At 42.6% G+C, this 25,991-nt stretch overlaps 1 protein-coding gene across 1 annotated transcript in view; it reads left to right on the top strand.

The window, feature by feature from the left end:
• Positions 1 to 25,991, top strand: part of LOC122793700 (carboxypeptidase O-like) — a 254,733-nt gene that overhangs the window by 103,707 nt on the left and 125,035 nt on the right. The gene's annotated exons all lie outside the window — the stretch shown is intronic.

Here is a 25,991-nt window from a genome sequence, read left to right as displayed (position 1 = left end):
GTCCTCACATTTCAAAAAAATGCTCATATTTCTGGAACCATATGGGTTATGAAAGAAGTATAAATGGCAAACTCTTCAGCACAAACTATTTTTTATAGTGGTAATATTCTTTAAGTTCTAGGTCTTAAACCGAATTTTATAAGTCACATTCAACACAATAGCTATTACATTTGTAATATTTTGTAAACAGCCATTCAAGTTACACACATACTGTTGGTAGCATTTTATTCAACTAGATGAGAGCTATGAGGCTAAGGAGTTCTGTCTGTGTTACTTGGATGTTGAGATATTTATAAAAATGTGAAAATTATATCTCTATAAATTAATAACATAAAAACAACAGTTAATATCTCTTTACTTGCATTAGAGATTAAATATTAATGCAGTTGAGTTTGCCATTGTGTAAGCTTTAAGATGAAAACTTTTAAAACCTTGTACATAGCATGGTTTTGGAATTACTGATGCAAATATAAACAAACAATATTTGACGCCTAGAGGCGTCAGTAGGAGGTAACTCCAGATGCACCTGGAGGTATCACTCGGATGTAATGAGTTAAGATATCTGTCAATATTAAATATGGATGTTAAGTTGTCAATCTCGCCTTCATTCTTGCTGGATGGGTTCGGAGCCGATCCTCGGCTCCGACTCGGCACTTGCTTTAGCTCGAGAACTCCTTTTACCAGCTCGAGGCAACCCTATATCCCATGATGCAAGGCGGAACTACCTCAGATCTCGTTTGCCGCTTAGCGAAAGAGGTCTCCTTTGCCAGGTGAGGTAAGTTTTTTCTTAGTCAAGTAAGAAAAAGTGTAGTTAGGGGTTTATTTTCCCTGTTAGTGTTAGTGTAGTCTGTAATTAGTTACAGCCCACCCTATTCCCTATTTTTCAACCTTTTATAAACTTTTTATAAGTTTTGTCTAAAGTAGTTTAGTCAGGCCTAGTCCCTTTCTGTTGTCCCTTCCTGTGTGCTTGTGTAGGGATTAATTTGTGTGTTTGTTGGGACTGTTTGTGTTCTATCCTTCTAGGATGTCTAAAGAAGGCAAGGTCTCAGGCTTCAAGAAATGTGACCAGTGCTGTCAGAAAATGTCTCTGACAGACGGTCACACTTCTTGTGTTTATTGCCTGGGGCCTTTGCACCTGCAGGACTCCTGTGCGTTGTGTCATGCTTTTAGCCAGAGAGTCCTGCAGGAAAGGAGGAACAAACTAATCCTCAGAGGTTTACTTAAACCTGAAGGTTCTCCTCCTAAATCAGGGTCAGGAAAACCTCTTAAGCCACCGGGTTCAGGCTACAGTGTCCAAGCCTCCTCCGGTGGCTCCGCCCGTCGAGCCGATATCGGCCCGCTGGAGTCGATACTTCTTCTCAGTAGTGGGTTCGGTGCCGGCCGGCGATACCCTGACTACTGTGGCCTTGTCGGCCCGGCTGGAGCCGACACTTTATCCAGCATCGGAGCCGAATCCTCGGCTCCATCTGGAGTTCTAGGGACTTCGGCTCCGATGGCTTCACCGTAAGAGATCTCGGTCCCCTCTATTATGAGTATCCATTCGCCCGGGATCTCCTCTTTGTCGGAGCGGAGCCATCGGAGCCGATCTTCGAGATCTTCCAGGCTGTCTGACCACGACTTGGACAGGGTGGTAAGCAGGTTGTTGAAGTCTCAGGCACTGGCCCAAATGCTCCATAGCCCGTCTCAACAGACTTCGGCTATAGCCCCAATTCTTGAACTTCCTCCTCCGACTCCACACCAGAGTTCGGAGCCGGAGCTTCTTGGGACAGCGACTGTTTCGATGCTGGAGCCGATACATCCTTCGGCTCCGTCGTCCTCGGCTCCGATCTCCTCCTTGAGACCTTCCTTGGAGGGATCCGGTCGCCGGGTTTCCACTGTCGGCTCGAGGGGCTAGTGGCATCGGACCCTTGTCCGACCCCGCCTCCCTCTCGGGCTTCGCTTTGGTAAGCTCAGCTCGACATCGGCCTCGGAGCCTTCTCTCTCCTTGGAGCCGACCATTCCTGTTTCTTCGAGCGGTGTGTTCCGATCTCCCAGGGAGAGGAGCCTTTGAGGTGATGAGGAGTGTCCTGGCCTCTGAGCCTGGTCAACGGTCTATCCCTCTAGCTCCTCCCTCATCAGTGCCTGCAGATGCCTCTTGCCAGCCTCTTGCTCTCAGGCCCAGGGATCCATCGCCCCAGGTTTCCCCACTGGGAATTTCCTCCTCTTCCGAGGTTTCTCCTGACCCTGCAGTGGAACCCCCAAGGAAGAGGACGTGTAAGAGGAAACACACAGACTCCCCTGAGTCTACTACATCTGATACCGACTTAGATGAGTCGGAGGGTTCCCCACGGTCCCCCTCTGAGGATGTCTCCTTTTCAGACATCCTTGAGCTCCTCAAACAGAGGGGGAATTGGCCCTCCATTGACCCCTCCGAGGATGAGTCGGTATACCTGGAGGCTTTTGGATCCCGACCCTCCACCTCCTGGGTGTCTCCGCCTTTCGACCCACTCATGCAGGTAGTGGCTCGAAAGGCGTGGGCGGCTCCAGATTCTGTGGAACCTGTCCCCAGGAGACCATCCAAGTTCATTACAGCCCCGTCGGATAAACAGTTCCTTTCCAAAGGTGTCTCTGTGGATGCTATGGTGGTGGCGGCGGCCACTAAGAAGGAACTGGCGGATCCTTCAGTACCTGTCCATCCTCCTAATAAGGATTCTAGGACCATGGACAGGTATGGAAAGCGGATGTTTTCTTCAGCGACCTTTGCTATCGTTCGCTGAATTACCTTTGTCACTTCACCAGGCTTCAACGAGATATTCTCAAAGAACTGGGTGAAGTAGTCCAGGATCCTTCTGCTGCTGGGGCTCAGGAAAAGATTGCCTCACAGCTTGCTATCCTGAATTCCATATCTAACTCCTCTATGCGGCTCATATCTTATGCAGCCGATGGAGCGAGCAGGGCCGCAGGCACAGGAGTTGCTCTTAGACGCCAAGCCTGGATGCGGCTGTGTAATTTTGGACCCCTTTAAGGCGTCCTTCACTAATACCCCCTTTGACGGTTCGGCTTTGTTCGGGCCTCAAGTGAAGGATACCTTGACCAGGTGTGAGCAGGACGGTAAGACTCTTTCTGCTGTTGGAGTCCAGTTTTCCACTCCTTCTAGACCATATCCCAAGGGTCAGAAAGGGGGGAAGATGTGGTTCCGTAAAGCCCAAGGAGCTACACCGGACACACGTGGTCAGTTTACCCCCAGAGGCAGAGGGGGTAACAATAATAGACACCGCCCTAGAGGCAGGGGGGGTCCTCAGAACCAGGGCAACAGGGAGTCTCTTCCTGAGAAGCCCTTTCAGCATCCCTGAGGTGTTGCCCGACTGTCCACCCTTGGAGGCAGTCGGGGGAAGGATTTCACTGTACCCAGTAGCCTGGCAATCCCTATCTCAAGAGAAGTGGGTACAGTCGATTATATCCGAGGGTTACATGATCCCCTTCGAAGGTTTCAGACCTCTACAATCCCTTCCAGACATCTCACCCGGTCAAAGGGATTTGGCAAAACAGGAGGTTTCAAAACTCCTAGAAAAAGAGCCGTCCAGACAGTGCCGGCAGACCAAGTAGGATCCGGCGTCTACTCAAGATTCTTTTGGTCCCCAAAAGGACGGGAGAGTGGAGACCAATATTAGACCTCAGCAATCTGAACAGATTTGTCAAAGGCAAGATTCCGGATGGTCACGCTTCAGTCCATTCTGCCCTTTCTGGGCAAGGACAACTGGATGTGCTCTATAGACCTTCAGGATGCGTGCTATCACATAAAGATTCACAGGCGCCCAGGAGGTTTCTCCGCTGCTAGGGACCAGTCATTACCAATTCAGAGCCCTGCCCTTTGGCCTCACTTCAGCCCCAGAGTGTTTACCAAATGCATGGCAGTGGTCACAGCTCACCTGAGACGTCGAGGATTCCAGGTGTTTCCTTATTTGGACGACTGGCTCCTCTCCGCCACCACCAAGTGTCAGCTTCTTCAGTCCAGAGACTACACCCTACAGCTTTGCAAGAATCTGGGAATTTCAGTAAATTTCGTAAAATCTTCTCTGCTGCCTTGCCAATCTATCACCTTTATAGGCGCAGAGTTAAATACCGTCAAAATGTTAGCCAGACTAACAGATCAAAGAATTCTGGACATCCAAAAATTTGTTCGGCTTCTGTTACAAAGCAAAAGATCAAAGCCAGGTTTGTCCTGAAAGTTCTAGGTCTAATGGCTGCGGCCATTGTTCTTCTACCACTGGCTCGCTTTCACATGCCTCCTACAGTGGATGCTTTTCACACAGTGGTCATATCACGATCTTCCGATGAGACACGAGATCTTAGTGACACAGTCTTGCAGGGCTCATCTGGGCTGGTGGATATCCTCCCCTCTTCTTCATCAGGGCCGACCCTTTGTTCCCCTCCTCCAGTTGCCACAGTCACCACGGATGCCTCCTGATCGGGTGGGGGCATTATCAGGGCAGGATGGTCCACGGACGTGGCAACCCATAGAATACCATCTGCACATAAATGTCCTGGAGATGAGAGCAGTGCTTTTAACGCTGCAAGCCCTCGACGACTTTCTTCCCACGGGACTATTGCAGTACAGACGGACAACATGTCCGTTGTCTGGTACATCAACAAACAGGGCGGAACCAGGTCCTATCCCTTATGTCGAGAAGCTCTCAGACTTTGGCAATGGGTGATCTCTTCTCAGCGGTTTCTGATAGCAACGCACATCCCGGCAGGTCCAACCTATTGGCGGACAGGCTAAGCAGATCTATTCTGATGCCTCACGAGTGGTCTCTCAATCAATCTGTAGTGGATCAGATTTTTCTGAAGTGGGGCACTCCTTGTTGCGATCTTTCGCTACCCTCAAAACAACAAGTGCCCAGACTATTTCACTCTATTTCCCTTCCAGGCCAACCCCTGAGAGACTCTCTAACCCAGGATTGGCCGGGACTTCTTTATGCTTTTCCTCCTTTTCCATTGATTCCACAAGTCATTCAGAAAGCCACCGCTTTGAGAGCCAAATTGATCCTCATTGCTCCTTTGGCCTCGACAGATTTGGTTTCCGTCTCTGCATCATCACCTTCTGGTGCAGCCCTGGCATCTGGACCCAGTTCCGGATCTTTTGATCCACCAGTCGGGTCAGCAGCACCGGGCCGTTCATTCTCTCAACCTCACTGCTTGGTTGCTCCACTTCCTTCCCTAGCCAGGCTACCAATGATTTCTGACTCAGTCAGAGACATTTTAGTGTCTTCTTTGAAGTCGTCCACTAGGACTATATATGCTAGCAAGTGGCAACGGTTTTCGATTTGGGCAAACTCCAGAAATATTGATCTTTTTACTGCTCCCGTACATTCTGTTTTAGATTTCCTAGCGGAGGTTTTTCATTCGGGATCCTCGTCATCTACAGTCAAAGTACAACTGGCTGCCATTTCCAAGTATCATGTTGGCTTGCATGACAATAACATCATGTCTCATAGATTATGCAAGGCCTTTTTGAGAGGAGTTTTTCTCCTAAAACCACCTATAAAGCATCCTCCTCCGCAATGGGATCTAAACTTAATGTACCATCCTTGATACTACCTCCTTTCGAATCATCTGCTTCATGTTCTTTGAAGTTATTGACATGGAAAACTATATTTTTACTGGCTGTCACTTCTGCTAGAAGGATTTCCGAGATTCAAGCTCTCTGTATTCGTTCACCTTATTTGGTTTTTCATAAGGACAGGGTATCGTTAAGAACTAACCCTTCCTTTCTCCCCAAGGTTGTATCTCAAACCAATATTAACCAATCTATAGAATTACCAGTCTTTTTCCCTAACTATTCTGACAGAGCTGAACAGAAATTGCATTTTTGGATGTCCATCGTCAGCTCAGGTACTACTTGCATAGGACTAAACAAATCAGAAAATCGGACCAATTGTTTGTCTCTTATGCAGAAAACAGGTTAGGTCTTCCAGTTTCTAAAGTGACCTTATCCAGATGGTTGACTTCCACCATTTCCTATGTGTACTCTCTCAGAGGCAAACAACTACCTTCTAAGCCAAAAGCACACTCGACCAGGAGTCTATCCACTTCTGCAGCTTTTCAGGATAGACTTCCCATTGATACCATTTGTGCAGCAGCTACTTGAGCCACGCCTCATACCTTTGTTTCTCATTACAAGTTGGATTTGGCCTCCAGAGATAGGGCCAGTTTTGGTTCCACAGTTCTCAAGAGTCTGTTCCATTGAGCCACCCGGGATACAGGTGCTAGGGACGCGGTTCCATCCAGCAAGAATGAAGGCGAGATTGACAACTTAACATTTAGAAGTTATGTACCTACCATAACGCTTCCATGTTAGTTGTCTTCTCGCTTCTTTCTAAGGCCCTCCCTCCTTCCCCTGGCCTGGACAGATCTTGAAGAGTTCCTATTAGTTTGTTTCCTCTGGATCTTTGTTATGAGGACTTCTTTTAGGAAACTTTGTTCCTATTTTGGTTAGGATAACCTTTAGCAGGGTAAGTTAGCTGCCAAACGAGATCTGAGGTAGTTCCGCCTTGCATCATGGGGTATAGGGTTGCCTCGAGCTGGTAAAAGGAGTTCTCGAGCTAAAGCAAGTGCCGAGTCGGAGCCGAGGATCGGCTCCGAACCCATCCAGCAAGAAAGAAGGCGAGAGAAGACAACTAACATGGAACGTTATGGTAGGTACATAACTTCTAATTTCTGTACCATTATTTTCATTGTGCCTGGAAACAGTGACCTTCACAGAATGTAAGTTCATGATGCAGTGACAATTAAGACAAGAGAAAAATTAAAGAAATAGACTAAAATTATGTATCATACAAAATGCGTTTTTTTTGGTAGAATTTCTTATGATAAGCATGTCAGCGTTTTTTGTACATGCTTCTTGCCCCTATGCCTGATGATTGTCTAACTTGCCTCTACTCAGATATGCCCATTCATTCCTCTACCTGAGAATTTCACCTGGGTCTTAGGGCAAGAGCTGTCCACAGGAGGCCATAACTGAAGCAGCCATGAAGATCCTTTTAGCACACATACACCAAAAGGGGGAAGTGCCAATTGCTATGGCCAGACTCATTTGGCTCACACCTTCAACCAAAGCCATGTAGGAAACTGATCCATCTACCCAGACTGTGACCAAGAGTGCCCTGACCCACCTACTGAGTGTGTTTGACTTATCTCCCAGATCATGATCCCAAAGGAAGACGACCATTCCTTCTAGCACCAGCTGACAGACACTTCTTCTAGTCAGCTGCTAACATCATTTGTTTATCTGTTTAACTCTGCTACCTGCTGATCATCATCCTTAGCTCAGCCAATCATCCCATTTGTTCCCATATCACTAGGGGCAAGGGTCATCTGGAAGTAGCAATCATGTAGGCAGTCATCTAGGGTGGTTAGTGATTTTTTTTTTGTTTTTGTTCCTACCTGTACCTGGTCAGCAACAGCCAGAAGGTGAAATGTGCAGTGAGTACCAGTGCTGTTCCAGCCATCATTTCCAGTAGGGGTGGCATCAACAGGGCTGCTATGCTGGCCCATAAGAAACACTGCATGGTAATTTCCAGTTGTCTGCTCCAGGCAAATCAATCAATGTGTATGTGCCACTGAGTGTGCGCTCCCACCTTCTCCCCCTCAAATGGACATGCTTATCCTCTCTGCCTGTGCCATTAAATGTCTAAACTGCTGTTTAAACCTGGGTTGCTTGGTCTTTATCCCTCCATGCCATTAGTGAAGATAGGCTCACATCATTTTGACACAAGCTGAGATGGCATTTTTCCTTTTGCCTAATCCTGGCCTAACCCCTCCCCCAGGTGCTGACATAGGCATCAGTTCAGTAATGGGAATCCATTGACCTACCATAATGTCTGTGTGCTTACGCGCATGCACACAGACACAGATGCATGTGCACACACACACACACAAACACAGACTCACACACACACACCCCAGGAACATTACCATCAATGGCTTGGGATTCCAAGCCTACCTTGCACTGAAGCATAACTTGACTGGAAACCACCACTCTTCCCAGAATGACAAGATGATCCTGTCACGCTCTCTCATCTCTACAGCTCTCTTCCTCTACACCACAGAGTCAGGTTAGCATGTCAACATTTTTGACTCTCTTTTTAGTAATTTTTTTTTGTTTATTATTTATTATTCCAGCCTCTTAAACAAACAGACTTGGAAGCAAACCTCATGTATGATTGTCCGCCTGTTAAAGTATCTATGTATATCCTAGACATCATAAGCTAACCTACCAGTGGAATATTTACCTAAATTCTTCCTTCACGTACACCTTCATTGTTAAGATGCATACAGATTTTTGGCAACATATAAATCTGGCCTGTTGTGTGTGGTTACAGATTTCACATCTTTCAGTAGACAGAGTGTCAGGATCCAGTGAAGGCAACTGATACAGTACAGGAAGTAAAGCAATATTAAAAAAATCATTATGTACAACCTGTAAGGTAAGGTTTTGGGAGGATTTAAACAGACCATAAATGGGTTCACTGCTGAACCCCTGTTGTCTGCAGTCCTAATCAGTGCTGTGAGCATATTAACCTTGGGTAACTTTGTTTGACTGCAGGTGGTGGTGGCCACTATAGTGCACTGGAATGCTTGTCTGTGCCACCTATAGGGAAAAAAAACATGAGAGGACAGGACTTTTAGAGTAAGTGACACTGGAGTTGTAAAGAGCACACAGTAAGCAATGAAGGAACAGAACTGTGAGCAGCAAAAATTTTGTAAGATAAAGATCATAAAAATTAAAATACCATGTCTCTTTCATCCATATGGTTGTTTACCTCTAAGCATGTCTTCATTTTTTATTCTTCAGGTCCATGCACATCTGTCAAAGTCAGACCTGACAAATGGTCCCTCTTTGACTTTACCCAACACCAGTGGGCGGAGGACAGTTATCTCATCATATAAAAAAAAAATATATATATATATATATATATATATATATATATATATATATATATATATATATATATATACACACTCAAAGTATCAGATAATCTTTGAGGAAGTCCTTTTTAGTGGGCAACTGCTGGAATTTACTCTTTTAATATTCTCAACTTAGCACAGTTCTTAAATGTTTCCATCTCCTGTACTCTGGAGACTGTATCTCGGATTCCTGTCATGTAGGAGGGCAGGTCTAGCCCTGTGCTTCCCACAGACCATTGTGCACTGAGCAAGTTCAGTCAGAAAGACAAAAACAATACAAAATATGTAATTATTTACTTACCTTACATATAGCAAATTCCATCTGCAACCATTGGCTGGAGAAACTTTGCAAGTACAGGGAAAGCAGAAAGGTAATAAGACCCACTGCTGAAGGTCTTCTCACAGATCAGCTGAAACAGTGAGCATTCATTTGATGCACTGGACTTTGAAGACCCCCTGCAGTGGGCAACTTTTGAGAAGAATCTGAAGTAAGATGAATTCAACTTCTCTGAAAGACCAAAATCAAAAGATGACCAAAAAGAGATGAGGATAACGTCTTAGAGCATTGATGTGCGAAAACAGGACCAATTTCTGGAAACATGGGGCAAGCGTTAATACTTGGTGAAGGTGCGAGCTGGCAGCAATATCCACAACACAGACATTCTTGAAAAAGGCACTGTACGTAACCACACTCTTGATGAAATGGCCTTTAACAGCAGTGAGGCCTCATGTTGCAGTGGTTAGCCTTGTCGCCTCACAGCAAGAGGTTCTCCGGTTCGATTCTCGACTGGAGTGCCTTCTGTGTGGAGTCTGCATGTCCTCCCCACGGTCGAGTGATGTTCAAAGACATGCAGGTAGGTGCGTGCATGAATGGTTGTGCCTTCTTTGAAAGGTGGGCATCAGGCTGGCACCTCTGTACAGTATAAATCCACTGCCAATCATTAGCGGACCGGAGTTCCACTGTGGCGACCCCTAACCGGGAAAAGCCGAAAGACATTAGTATTTCCAGTGGATGGTTCATCATCTGGTGCAAAAGATAATGTTATCAGTTTTCTTCATTAGAATTTATTTATCTACTGCAAGCCTATCATTACCAGAAACAAAAGAAAGAGACATCTGATCTGTCTTCTTGAACTTTTGAAAAGCAGAACCTGAAGTGGGATGGCTATCCATATTAGGAATGGCTGTCTTCTCAGGATTTTCTCCTTGGACAGAAAACAGGGAGATGAAGGAACTGATTTAAACAGTTTTGAAGGCATTTTTAAGTGAAAGTATGAGTAATGCCTACATCTGTGTGGGTCCATGTGTATTTGCTGAAATTCCTAATTCCAAGTGACATTGGATCCTTGGAAAAGTACCAACTAGGATTTCCAATAGATAAGGGCCAGAAATGGAGAGATCCTGTGGCAATGATGAGAGAAAATAGGAAAAATGCATTCTAGAGATGAACTAGTGCTTCCAAAGCAGTTTCAGTCACTTTTTAAACTCCCAGCAAGAGAATCAGACAGGAGCATGGGAAACAAAGAAGCAGTCATGCTTTCAGGTGGAGGCAGATGCAACCCACTCGATGGGGACCTTCTTGTTTTGTTTTTTGATAGGTTTCTGGACAGCCTAAGAGCTGGAATACACAAAATTCCCAGACTCCATGGGGTAACACAAATGAGTTTTGCTGTTTCTTCTGTGAATTTTTCTAGAAGGCACATAATCAGATAAGGTAGCAATGTATACAGGAATTTTCCTCCCACTGAAGAGGAGAATGCAAGCACCATCAGCTGTCCGTGTTCTCCCATGTGAGGAACAGGATATCTCTGGGAATCACCATTCCTGAAAAACCTAACTTGCAGCTGAGGGAATCTTAGTCAGGATGTGACTCCACTGTCCAGGATGGATATATAGATGACATCGGCTTTCTTTGGGGATGCACAAGCAGAATCTTGGCACTTTCAGACCAGAAAGACAGCATCCTGAAAGATGGGCTCCATGGGAATGATGACACAAAGTTTTCTTTAACGTTCTCTAGACAGTGGTTAATATGTTTCTGGGGTAAAAGTGGGGAAACAAGCCAACCCTAGTGGACTTTATGAGTCTGAATGTCTCAACAAAGGGAGGGTCAGTAGGAGGAAAAGTATCATATGAATTTACCTATATCTAAAACAAATACCTCTGGTTCCACAGTGCTGTCTTCCCAGTGGGTTTTGAGAGGTAGGGAGACAGTACCATGCCTCTAGATCCATTAGAGAATAATTAGAGTTCACATATCATTTAAAGATGTAATTGAACAATGGGTGAGCAGTGTGTGTTACTCAGTGGGGCCCCATTGCTAGGGGCATATCATACTGGAGATGCTGCCAGACATGAGCCACCTGTGTAAGGCTTAGAATGAGTGTCACTCCCTGCTTCCCCAGAATGTGCTTCCATTGTAATGAAGACAGATTCTACCAGACGCCAAACAATGTGCAAATGTCCAGTGTCTGCACTGTCCCAGTGGACTCAACAGGTAAAGGTGGACATGTTGTGACTGCCTTTGACTCTTAATAGTAGAACCATCCTTGGCTTAGAGGAAAACCAAAAAAGTGCATGTCCAAACTGGAGGTTGGCCACTGAGACTTCATTAGAGGACTCAGGAGCACACTTATAAACTGGCTGGGAAAATTCAAAATGTGGGAGATAAGATGTAGGATATATGGTTATTTGCACACCAGGGCACACATACATAACATCTAAGGTGATTACTGGTAATGCACTTATACACCACTCATTGTTAGACATTTACAGGTGTGAGCTCAATCTCTCACTAGTCAAGAACTGCTGAGAATGTGTGACTAGTGGTAGACCATTTCAAAGATGGACTTTGTGAGGGTAGGCTTTGGCCAATGCTCTGCCTCTCAATTCATTGCCTTTTCCTTATCTCTATGACACTGACACAAGATTGTACAAAGAACTCTCCTGCTAGATCTTGCACTCTCCACAGCCTCATCCTCTGATCCATAAAGAAGGTCAGCAGCTTCCTTTGTTTCTTCCAAGAGAGCAAGAACTGAAATGTAAGCACTTGTAAACATTTTTAACATCAGGGGTCTCTCTCTGGCCATTGCAGATCCTGGTTTGTGATATAATGGCGACATAAACATGTAGAAGTTTTATGTGTTTTGTCTGTCATACACAGGAACTTCATAATGATGTTCAAAATCAAACTGTCTAAATAGCAGAAAACAGCTGAGAAACATACACCTTCCTAGAAGGCATATTATTTCACACTGCACCAGCTGAATGCTATACATGCTGGAATTAGACAAATTTCAGAATTGTGCCAAGTTTAGTATAACAGAAGAGGAAATCAAAATTGTTATTCGCTATAAAAGGCCTTCAAGGTAAGGGCTTTATCAGTGTGGCCCCAGGTGTCTCCAAGGTGAGTGGTCAGATATGAAAACAAGGCTTAATTTTACCAAGGGTTTTTGTTTACATTTTCCTTAGTCATATTCTGATAGTAGTAGTATGCCTGCAGAGCTGTAAATATATTGTAGTGCTCTATTACAAGGCACTTGTCCCTTCTACTCGTGCCAGACATATACTTAATTGCCATGGAAAGCTGATACGCGAATAGTACTGGTCCCGATGGCCCTAACACAACACATCTCTTTTTGAGGTGCTGAAGTGTCACTTTGCCAAATCCTAATACTGCACACTGATTTATAATGAGTAGATGTTGGAACCATTCCAGACCACAGCCAGACATTTATATATAGGAGCAAACTGTACAACAAAGATCTCTACTAGTAATCTTTGACTATCAGTGAGCTTGTACCATGACAGCAATGCACCAACTCATTGTGGTCCCTGAACACTAATCTCTGGCAACAGTTTGTGACATTTCCCAAATGTGGATCCTTAGTAGTTATATACGATGATTGCTAGAAATTGATCTCTGGGAATATTTAAAGCCATTGCTTAATATGGATCTCTGGGAGTACATTCTTGTTATAGTGTTAGAAACTCAGACAAGATTTTGAAAAATTAAAAATTTAGAAGCAGTACAGAAAACTCAAGCTAACAGTCTAAGAAATGACAGGAAAGAGGCAATGTTTGCACAAATACTTTCACTAGTATATTTTGAACAAAGAAAATAATAGTGTAGATAGGCAAAAGTAATACAATAACAGCAATTACATCACAAATATATATGTAAAATGCAAGAACTAAACAGTTTGACATGAGAGAACAAATGTACCATAAATGTGGGGCAACAGCTTAATGACAAGAGTTTTTGTCAGGAGACAACAGTGTGCACATGGAAAAGTGATAACTTTGAAGGAAAAGAGAAAAGGGAGAAAAGAAAACAGCCATTAAAAGGTGGAAGGGGTTCCTCATGGAGTACTTTGAACATAGGTTGGGAAATACAACATTTTTTTTGAGAAGTTGCATTATGTACTATGTAATATTTTTTTACTATTTTCACCACAAAAAGAAACTGCATGAATAATTGTGAAACGGGTAAGTAATAGTGAGCACAAGACTGGGATAGGAGAAATGGAAAAGAAATGGGAAGGGTAATAGGAGAGGGAGGGTATTACCAAGGGGGTATGAAGTAAGATGGTAAAAGGGAAAAGGGCACTTTGCAGAAGTGGCCATTATTTGTGAATGTTGACAGAGTCGGGCAGAGAGAAGCTGAAGTAGAGTGGTTACTAGAGATAACAGATATATGGAAGATCTGAAAAAGAAGGTGGAAGTATTGGGATAAAGAGATGGGAAGAAGGTGAGGATGGCTTTAGCACATGAAGGAGCTTCAGTGTTAGACAAATAAGAGATGCTGAGGGAGGGTAGAGGGTCTGACATGTGTAAAGGGGGACAGGATGATTTGACAGAGTATGACATTGGGCACAACTGGATAAGAAGGGGCACAGTAGGATGGGGTGTAAAATAAGGGAATGACAAATTCTAGGGAGTTAAAAGGGATACATAAGTGTGAGCACTGCTTAGTGGCAGTGGCTCATTGCCCATGGCTGACAACCAAACTTAAAGTAGCACATTAAGTGAAATCACATGTGTGATGCCCATGCACTGGCCCAGCAATCAAGGAGTCTCAATCCTCACCACTAACACCAGTAAGGGGCGTCCACATAGGGGCGGATAACAAATACACACACAGTCAAGTACAATTTCCCTTAAGAGCACACAGAGATCACAGTCAGTCTGGCGCTGGTTTCTCCCTTTCTCTACAGATCCCCAATAAGACTCCCCACTGGCACAGCTATAGAGTCCTGATCTCAACCTAGTGGGCAAGCTAAAACCCCCAGCACCCTCTCTGTCCAACCAGTGCTTCGTGTCCCTGCCCAAGTAGCTGACACACACATACTTCGAGATATGGGTTATATACAAACACACATAAACTCCTGGGGAAAGTTGACACATATTCTCCAGCTGTGCCTCCTTTCTGCCCAGTCTAAAAGATAGTACCAGCTGCCACCACCCACTAATATCAGCTACTAAAAAGGCCCCTAACAAAGGGTGTCCAATTATTACTGTGCAATATTAGTATCTAAATGGTAAGTGCAACTGAACAGTCAAGGCTTATTTGGAGTGGCTTTGTACAGTATCACTATATATATATATATATATATATATGCAATGTACTCCAGAGCTTACATTATCTCTACACAAAACAGTCACAGTTGAAAGGTTTAAAAAATATTTAATAATAAATAATAAAAACACAATAAATCTCCTCAGTTCAATACAGTGATAGTCCAGAGTTCAGAGATCACAGAGAAATACTTAAAATAATACAGTAAAAAAGTTCTGCCATCAATACAGAAAAAAACTAATCTAATCTTCATATTTCCTAGCTATATCTAAGAGAAAACACAGTTCTAAAATAAGCTTACATATAAAGCAGAGGCAGTGCTGGTGAGTTGGATGTTTTCAAGACAAATGCTAAATGCACTGAGTCTCTCTGTCCTTAAATTGATAGCACAGTGCTACTGACTCATTTCAGATTACATCATTTATTTGCTGGTTCCCAGGCTAATTGAAACTCAGAGGTTAATGGTCATTTTGATCTTGCAGCTGGTCAGGAAACCAAAGCAATAAAAGAAATTATACATGTAAATGCTAGCCATTAACTCTGACCTCAAAACAATAGGAACAATTCCTTCATTTAGACATCTCGGCTCTGAGTTTTGACATCAATTACACAATGCTTGACCTATCAAATTTCCTCTAGCAGAGTGCAATGTGGTTACATTTTTGAAGTTCAACATTTAACAGCATTTTCTTCCATTTACGAGAACAAGCCTGTGACTTATATTAATATTTACAAATGACAGAATTATCTACAAATTCTATCTAGCTAGGCTGGCAGCCTTCACATATCTTCACATATCCCCCCCCCCCCCCCCAGAGAACTCAAGCTGGTTTTTCAATTTACCCTTGAGAAACATTGCTTGAGAGGGTTAGGTCAATCTGAGTATACCTTACCCCATTCCCTGTCTTGAGAGCCCATCTGCGTTGGCATTGCTAATCCCACTGCGGTGCTGCACTGATTTATCATATGCTTGCAACCCTAGGCTCCATCTTAGCAACTTGGAATTTTGCTGGCTGGCTCTATGTAACCATGTTAGGGGATTGTGGTCTGTAACTACAGTGAATTTTCTTCTATACAGATAAGGCTGAAGTTTCTGCAGTGCCCACACTATGGCTAGACATTACCTTTCTACAGTTGCATAGCATTCCTCCCTTGGTTGGAGCCTACGACTGTGATCTCTGTGTGCTCTTAAGGGAAATTGTACTTTACTGTGTGTGTATTGGTTATCCTTCCCAGTGTGGACGCCCCTCACTGGTGTTAGTGATGAGGATTAAGGCTTCTTGATTACTGGGCCAGTGCATGGGCCTCACAACATGGACAAGTCTTTTTCACTTAGAGATGTTGTCTTGGTAGAGATTTAAATGTACATAGGGGAAGAATAATACAGCATGAACAAGTCAGCTTGATGCATATCGATACAACTAAACAAACAGAATGTGACAAACATGCAAGTTTGAAAGGTACTTTTTTGTTATCATATGACATGTTGAAGGGCAAATGCATATAATTTTGTTAGTTAATGCTATTGGAAGAGTTTTAAGCATGTAAAGAATGACAATTCTTTCAAAGCATTTGATGTCAGCCAATCATATAATTTACTGCGCATATTGGTGGTAATTCTCTATTTTTTGGAAGGCTGCTTGGTAGTTTTTTTTTTAATTAGCTGCTGATTTCTGACTAAGTTTTGATAGTAGAACGGTATTAGCTATTATAGGTCTATTGTTAAAGCTCAGGTATATTTCAGCATGACATTAGAACATACATGGTTTGGGGGGAAAATAAGAGTCACTGATATGCAAATCATATATGGGTTCCTGATCTACACAGGTATTAAGGGAGTGAGAAACAATCTGGATTTCAGTGACACTGAAGACCTGGAATAGAAGAGATCTGTGCTGAGGTGTAAGAAAATGTATGAGTGCATGTGCCTGAGGAACACAGTATGCAGGCTTCTGAAGAAGTTTGGACAGCAGAGGAAGCAGAACTATTGGAGTGTTGCTGGATAAGGATAGACATGATCACCCTTAATGAAGAGGATCCTGGAAAAAAAGGGGTGATGTGCTTTCTTTTGTCTGTGGCCCAGCATGGCACTTCTCTTTTTAATGCTCTCATGAAGAGGGATGAGAGTTGTATTTTAATAATAATACTGGGACCCAGAAGTCAGTAATGATATGATTAAACAAAACTAAAACCAGATATGCAAGTCCAGAATCAGCCATTTGGAGAAATTTAGGTAGAACAAGATATGTGTTTGGAGAGTCATGCATTGTATTTTAGCTCATAATAGGGGTTAAATTTCAAAAAATGGGTTTTGGAAGCTGCAGTTGTTTGCACATTACCAAATTGGTCTGTAGATCGTATGTGGTAGAGTGTGAATGACTGGAATTAGATTATGAATGCCAAGGCAATTTATAAGGGAGAGGCTTGGGAGCAGAAGGGAAGGGAAGGGAAGGTTTGCTTACTTGGGTATAAAAGACTGAATTCCTGTGCTGAAAAATTATAGAAATTATTCTGAAGTTTTGAAAAGTAACCTTCTTCTGAGGAAGCATAGATTTGTGTTGGTTTCTAGAGATTGTGTGTGGCAGAGAAGAGATAGCTTAAAGCATCATCTGAGAAATGAATGCAGATTGGAGGGGGTCCACATGGTTGCACTGATTATTTATATAAAGATTGATGAGTAGATTTTGCAACTTCTATCTGAATAGTCTATCAGACATGGTACTGTGTAATCAATATAATTTGAAGTGGCAGAATTCAGCTGAGACTGTATTCTTTATTTGTTGGTTAATATTTTCTGGTAACACAGTAGCAGCCAAACAAATATAGGGAGAAATGTGAGAAGGGGTCTGGATGTGAAGTCCAATAAAGGATTAAAAAACTTAGAATTATAGATTCAGGGGGTATGTAAGAAGCCAGGCCCTGAAGGGGAACCTTTATCTAGAGAAGATGGTTTTGGTGTTGTGTAGATGCAGGGTTTGTTTGTGTCTTTCGGCTTTTTCCCGGTTAGGGGTCACCACAGCGGAACTCCGGTCCGCTAATGATTGGTAGTGTATTTTTACGTGCCGGGTTACCAGCCCTGATGCACAACCTTCAACGAAGGCATGCCCCATTCACGTATGCCTCCACACAGAAGACGCTCTAGCTGAGAATTAAATGGGACAACATCTTGCTATGAGGCCACAGCGCTACCACAGCACCACCACGGCAGTGCTGTGTAGATGCAGGGTGTTTTTTTAAATTTAGTAGAAAAGATATGAATAGAAAGAATGAAGTTTTAACTTTGAATGACTGATGGGGATTCTTAGAGTGCAGGATGCAATTTAGAACGTTTTTGTTGGGAATTCTGTTTCCACTTGACCCTTTGCAGAGACTATAATCATGGAAGATGATATTTCTGCTGAGAAAATGTCATTATTCAGTATGTAGGACCCTTTGCAGAGACTATAATCATGGAAGATGATATTTCTGCTGAGAAAATGTCATTATTCAGTATGTAGGGCATTAGCCAGGTATTAGAAAAAGCAGTTTGTCAGGCTTATAGTATCAAATTCAATGATTTTCTTACATAAGCTTTGGCAGTTCATGAGTGTTAAATCTGAGATTTTGGTCACTGTTCCAGGGATAATGTAGTAGGGGCGGTGGTTAGACGTAGGTGTTAATAATCGTGGGCTGAGTTAATGTGCATGCCACTGCAAAGAATGAGTTGAGCTGCTGGGTTGAATTGAGCTGAGGCATATTTGGAATAAAATATTTGGGATTTTTGTCTGTCTGGAAGCTGTTTTTTGTAGAAAAGATGGAAATGGTTTTTGAAAATAGAAATGTAAATATATTTTGCTTTGCTAAGTAGTTGGTGTTCTTAACACAAACAACATGGATTTTGTGGTGTAGGTTAGAAAAAGGGTGTAAGTAGGATTGCTAATGTCATGTTTTAAAACAGTCTGTAAGTGAGCGATGCAGTGGTATGTGTTTGATTTAAGGATGAAATGCAAGCAGCTGAATAAGATATTGTGTACTGGAGTCATCTGAGAGACACTCCTAGGAATTCATTAAGGTTCCTTGCATAAGCTGAATAGCTGAAGGTAGAAAGGCCTTTATGATTTGGAAACATGCTCTTATTATTGGCTAATTTGCATGTTTCCTAAATCGCATGTACTACCACGACGTGCAGGTCATGGGTGATCTGCATGTCATGGTGCTGTTCAAGTCGGCAGTGGAATTCTGCTTCCAGTCACTCACTCATACACAAATACAGAAACACAAGTGTACACACACACACACACACACACACACACACACACACACACACACACACACACACACACACACACACACACACACACACACATCACAACCCCTGTACCTGTCCCTACCTTCCCGTGGTTCTCTGAACTCCCATAATACTTTAGTGCCATTACAGCACAGATGTATTAGGCCCTGAGGGTCTTGTGTATCTTCCCACCCCAATCCCTGTTACAATGTTGATGCCACTACAGCACTTTAAAGAGTAATCCATGGTTGTCTAGTGGTTCCCCCTACCCTTATGAGGTATATGAAATTATGGCACTACAATTTAGCCCTGATGTCCAGTGGTTTCCCCTAGCACTGTACTACCATTGACATCATTATAGCACTTTATAGTGTGTTCAGTGGTTCCCCATCCCTGTTATGCTAGTCTGTGCCTTAGGACATTTTATGGAGTATTCCCCGGTGTCTAGTGTATCACCCCACCCCATCTCTATAATAATATTGGTACTGATTTTGCAACTGTAAGTTGAATTTCTGATGTCTATTCTATACCTTCACCCCCAATCCCTGTTGTAACACACTGGTACCATCACTGCACTTAAAATATTCCCTAGTGTCTTTTGGTTCTCCCACCCCCAATCCTCATATTACCATTGGTGTCATCATGGCATGGTAAACCATGGTAGTCTAGTTTATCCCCCAAAACCTGGTCCCCATAGTAACACTGGTGCCAGTATGGTACTATAAAGTGTGTATCCCCCACCCCCATCCCCATAGTAACACTGGTGCAGGTACAGCACTTTTATCATTAAACCCTGGAGTCCAATGGCTCTCCTGATCCCCCAGTACCTTTAGTAACACTGGTGCAGGTACTACACTTTCATCATTAATCGCTGGTGTCCAGTGGCTCTCACCATCCCCCAGTCTCTGTAGTAACATTGGCACGGGTATGACACTTTCATCATTAATTCCTGGTGTCCAGTGGCTCTCCCCATCCCCCAGTCCCTGTAGTAACACTGATCCAAGTACAGCACTTTCATCATTAATCCATGGTGTCCAGTGGCTTCCCCTATCCCCAGATTCTCGTTTTGATGTTGGTGCCATTATGTCACTTTTAAACTGATGTCTAGTAGTTCCCCCCACTATGTTCATGTCTGGTGGTTGAATATGGCTTTGATGGGGATGGCCATGCTTATCTACATGGCCAAGTGCTTTCTTGAATCACTGTGCTGTGTAGATAGATACCTTCCCGGGGGCAGTTCTATGGCGAGAGTACATGGCTAATTTTCATATGCCTCTCCTCCTAGAATGCCTCATTAGCATTTAACATAGCCATAGGGCCTTCTCTTCATGGTGTTGAATGCCTCCATGTTGGAGAACTGTGTAACACCATATAAGGGTGTCTGCTGAATTGCAAAAAGGTACAGTGACATGTATATGGCTGTGTATATGTTGTGGTGCCTTAATGATTTCATTATTAACAGCATGATAATGAAGACATTTGTTTGACAGGTCTTTAAGAATTGGAAAGTTCTTGTATATATTCTAATTGTTTGTGACAGGTGTGATAGTGGTCAAAAGATGAGTTATAATATAGCCTTTGATCACCTGATTGCCAAGGAATTACCATGATAGAGGTATCCTGGTATTCATTCTCATTATTTTAAAGTTATCAAATCAGTCTTGTAGAAAGGAACTGCAACACAAGACTGCTGTAAGTGCCATGGTACTGGTAACTAGCTTGACATACAGAATGAACTTCCTTGCCACTCATCTCTAAAACACATGAAAATGTACCAGTAATGTATGCTGCCACATTTTTCATATAAAAGTGCATGATTTGTATTGTAGCTGCTGGTGTCTTTTGGAAAGGGGAATAAAACTAATCAAAAAAGCATAACAGTTGTGAAAGCTGTACTCATTGTATCTGATCCAAATCTCTGACTCTCACACTGTTGCCTGATCAAAGCCTGCAGTCATGGGACTTCCAGATGTTTGCAGTGCTTAAAATTTAGTGTTCATTGAAATGCTACATCAGGTTAACAGAAAATAATACCTTACTTGGACTCTCCCCAATATTATGTGACTCTGAAGATGAATGAGAAACCTTAGATTTAAATTGAAGAAAAACAGAAAATACTCCCTGGGACTCCGAAGGGGGGGGGGTGATAAATATAAATGTTAGTTTCCTCCGTTTGAAGAATTACTGTTTTAGACATAGCTACTGTCAGGGGTTTCTTCTAGTTCCCCTCAATTATTGTTGGTGAAGTCAGAAACATCTGGATACACCAAAGATTTAAGAAAATATGTAACTTTTATTATCAGTAATATAGCCCCTTAGCAAAAACTGTGTTAACACTTCTATATCTAACAGCCAACTGAAAACAGCTTAGAAACTGCAATGCACTGAATACCATGTACTTTTCTTATAAGGATTATACCAATCATCAGTCTTTTAAAGGGCAACAAATGTTTTACACATACACAATATGTACAAGCACTTTAGCAGCTTTATTCCATCTCCCTTAAGAAAAAGATTTAATTGTTCAAAATTATGAAACATGATGATAATACAACTGATGCACTGTACATTGAAGACACTGGACTGATCCTTAAAAGGCATATAAATGGTACATCTGAGCAATGCAAATAATGTAAATATTATGAGCAATTATTTAACTATCCCAGTGACTGTTGCAATACTGAAAAATCATTTGAAAACCATTCGAAATGGAGATTCAAACAGACGGAGGACTTGTAAAACGAAAACTCTAAGACACGTTACAACATTCATTAGAACTTTTGCAATCACTACATAAAACAGAATCATCTGGATCAAGAACAAGAAGAATAACACTTGACTGTGTTAGCTGGACATCACTTGGCCTGTCAGTCTGATTATTTGAACTCTCACTTTGACATCGAATGCTTGGTTGAGGCAGATCTGTCATCAGTACATGAGCAGGTTTGGAAAGCAATGATCTGACTATTCTTGGCTAAAATTGATTGGCTGGTACTCTATAACACTGTAATCAGGGTGGCACTTATCAGGATCCAGAAGGATATGTCATGTGTTTCATCAATTATATACTAGCTTTAGTTTTTACCCTGTAGGAACACAGTTCGGTGGTTTTCTGCACTGTTACATTTATTGTGTCTTACTTTTTCTGTCCCTGTAGCTTCAAGCAGACAGCTCAACCCTGTCCCAGGACAAGTACTAGATGCGCAGGATGTTGTTTTTTTTTCGGCTTTTCCTGGTTAGGGGTCTCCACAGCGGAACTCCGGTCTGCTAATGATTGGCAGTAGAGTTTTACAGTGCCGAGGTGCCAGCCCAACGCCCAACCTTCAACGAAGGCACACCCCTTCAAGTATGTCTTTCGAATGCCACTCGACCGCGGGGAGGACATGCAGACTCCACACAGAAGGTCCTCCAGCTGAGAATCGAATGGGAGAACCTCTTGCTGTGAGGCAGCAACGCTACCGCTGCACCACCACGGCTATACCTACTAGATGTTAGTTATTAACTTTTTGCACAAAGCTTTGACTTTTTTTGCTCATTTTGTTTTACAGTTTGACAGAGAAACTCTAAGTTCAAGTTTTGACTCTGTCATTGGCATATCAGTTTGTATTTGTCATTTAAGCACTAGATGTGAAGGGCTAACTCTGGTGGCATTGTGTGCACTAGCCCAGTATGCTACGAGACCTTTGTGATGATCTGTCTAAGTATTTGCTTGGCTGTTTGTACTGTTCTCTGAGTTTCACCTTTAGATTTCAGATAGTGAGGACTTGAAGTAGTATGAGTAAAACTGTGATCATTAACAAACGTCGGAAGCTTACTTGACAAAAACTGTTTACAATTGTCTGTAAATTATTTAATATATAGACAGTACCTTGAGAGCACAGCCTTTATTCTAGCTATTTCTTGTTGGCTGATTATATAATTAGTACTTGGATTGTTTCTCTGTCACAAGAGTAAAAGTCTACAATAATAATAATATGGTAGTTTTTGCCTTTTAACTCATGCAAATCAGCTGCTATCTTTGGCTCAGGACCTTATGGTAACTATGTTAACATTAGTGGTTTTTACCTCTGCAGTGGTTTGTATGCAATGCAGAACTGACACTTCAACACTATGTTAGTTATGTATTGGTTAACTTTTAGCTACCACAGGGTCATTTAGTCTCTTTCTCAGCATTTGATGAGACCATGGTGACCCTTATGCATCTGACATAGCATTTCTGCTTTTTGAGTTAAAGGTACTAGGGTTCTGTTTTTCTATAATAATAAGCCATCATGCTCTGATAACTGTGCTTTCACTGTAAAGTACATATGCATGATCTGTTTTGTATCCAGTAATCTGAGCATCCACGGTTGAAATTTTGAATGATTTTTATTAGAACGTTTATGCTTCTCTGGTCTTTTAGTGGTTAAATGTGTTGTCATAATGATGCTTTACATATGGGCGGCAATGTCATCTTAAGTATTTGACAATGGTTGGGCATATATATATATAATTTCTTGATAATGCATCTGCCACAGCCAGTTGTTTTTTCAGACACTTGTATTGCTTTGGCAGTCAACCTTCATTGCTTCATTAACAGTGTTGGGCACCTCAGCTGTACTTTGTCTAAGTCATATAAATAGATTAGAGTTTGTTATATGAGGTCAGTCTGGAGCTGGAAACTCTTGAGTTCTAAAAGGTATCTGAAGGGCATTTCTCAGACCCACACACACTTGCAATCCATTCCTTCTCATTCTGTGAATATCTCTGTTCATCACCTATTAAACATTATCTGGAGCACCAGGCAACAGGACACAGCAACTGTTCATCCATTTGGAGTAACGCTACACCTAGGTCATAACTACTTGCATCTGTTTGATGGCATCATGGTACTCTAGCACCAAAGCTGTTATCAGCATTTCTTTTACTTTGCTAAATGCTTGGGCTTGAGCATTTCCCGAGGACCATTGCATATTTTCTTTAACAATTCCTTTAAAGGATGAAGCATTGTCAAAAGGATGGGTACAAACTTGCCCCGAGTAGTTAATCATGCCTGGGGCTTGTCTTAGCTCAGTTACACAAGATGGCTATTGTAACTTAGCCATTGCTCTTACTTTGCTTAGCTCTAGTTTGATACCACTAGCACTTAATGAGATGCCCCAAGTACTGTAGCTCTGTTTTGCTAAAGCAGCATCTTGATCTAGCTTTAGACCGACACTTTTAATACTTTGCAGTAATGTGTCTAACCTTGAATCGTACATGTTTTTGTCAAATACTAGGATGTCATCCATATCAAAAACACAGCCATCCAGACCCTTGAGTAATTCAGTCATTTTTGTTCCCAAAGATTTCAGGTGTTGAGGTCATACCAATTTTTTTAAACAATACTTCTCATGAGAGTAATGAAGATTGTCATCTCTCAATTTCCTTTACCTAAGGGTACTTGCCAGAATCCACTGGAAGCATCCAACATGGAGAACACTCTGGCATTAACAATCTTGGATGCTATGTCTTCTAGTGTAGGCAGTATGAACCTTTTGAGCACAACAGCATCCCTGAGCTTTTTGAAAATCAACACATATTCACATATTACCTTTCTTTTTTTATTTCTGGAATGATGGGAGCATACTACACAGTAAGTTAAGTTATACTTTCAATAATGCCAAAACTTGAAATTCGTTTAAGATGTTCTTCATGTTTCACAGTTGCAGTCATCTCATTTGGGTTCTCTGCTTGCAGTAGCCCTCAGTCGGCCTGATTATCAAAGTCTTGGGTCTTGCGTCGGTTGCTGTCTCATCTTCCATGATGTCAGGAAGTCAGGAGTATAAAGCATGCAGCCGACGCCATTACATCAGTCTGTCTTGCCGTGCAGTGCCCAAAGCAGAGGCAGTTCACAAGTGCCAGTCGGCCAACTCCTGAAATTTTCATTGTCGAGTTTCAGAACTGAAGTCTTCAACTAAAGTTAAGTACTCTGTTGGGGAAACTTTTTCTTCCTCTAAACCGATGTCAGTAAAAGTCAATAATTGTATTTCTTGTGGAAAGCAAATACCTCATAAAGATTTTCATTCGTACTGTCTTCCTTGCCTAGGACCTGACCACTATGTACCTCGCTGTCAGTTTTGTGCCTTATTTAAACAACGAACTATTCATCGTCGGTATATTTACGCTTCTAAATATTTTGGTACTTAGTTCAGTTACCCAAATATGGCTTTGGTAACCCACCCGACTACAGACATTCCGAAAAAATGCAAAGATAAAGACAGAGACAGGCCGCCTAGGTCCAAAGCTGCTGATGACGCTTCTCCTAAGGTAGTCGCCAGTTCACCGGTAATCAGTGAGGCACTTTTGCAGCCTCTGATACCTGCTACTTCAGATTCGCAGGCCTCTACTGAGACCCATTCAGAGTCCGGTATGCTGTGAGATGCTTCGACTGTGGAACCTGCGAATGTCTCTACCTTGGATGGGTCTAGAGCTGCTGTGCAGGCACCAGCTTCTGAGGGTGTATTCAGGCCTACTGACTTGCATATTAAACCAGCGCCATCTTCTTCTTCAAGGCCTAAAACTCGATCCATGCCTAGAAAACCGACATCCAGACTGCATGGTCAGGCCTCTATGCCTAAAAAACAAATGATAAGAATGGCTGAAGACCTTATTACTTTAATCAGGGGAAGCCAACCTTCTCCCTCTAAGAGACCTAGGTCTGATTTTGCTTATGATTCTTCTGGTCAGGATTCTGAAATTTCTGTTTCCTCTGATGACCAAGATTTACCCTTATCTACCTATGAGGATTCTGATGCAGAGGACTCTATTCTCTCTGCTTCCCCTCCAGAGGATTTCTCTTTTGGTGAAACCTTACATACTCTTAGGGAGCATTTTCATTGGGAAAGCCAGGATTATTCTGATTCTAAAAAGAGGCTTAGAGATGTCTTACTCCTGCCCCAGCACAGGCCTTTAGCTATCCCCCCTGCACTTGACATTGTTGATGTTGCCTTTTCGGAATCTAGCTTGGTCCCTGACTCCTTACCTCCTGCTCCCAGAAAACCAGATAGATATTACAGGGTTCCTAACTCTCACAAGTTCCTCTTTAAAAATCCTACTGTGGATCCTAAGACCATTTCACAGGGACCCAAGGGCATTAAGGCTACTACTGCCAAAAATCCTACCCCCTCTGATAGAGATTTCAGGGCACTGGATAGATGGGGTAAGAAGGTATACACT

Source organism: Protopterus annectens, chromosome 2.part0 (genome assembly GCF_019279795.1).
Source record: "Protopterus annectens isolate FY-2018-M chromosome 2.part0, PAN1.0, whole genome shotgun sequence".
Lineage (NCBI taxonomy): Eukaryota > Metazoa > Chordata > Ceratodontiformes > Protopteridae > Protopterus > Protopterus annectens.
The sequence above is the reverse complement of the archived record's forward strand: the minus strand, read 5'-3'. Positions and strand labels throughout refer to the sequence as shown.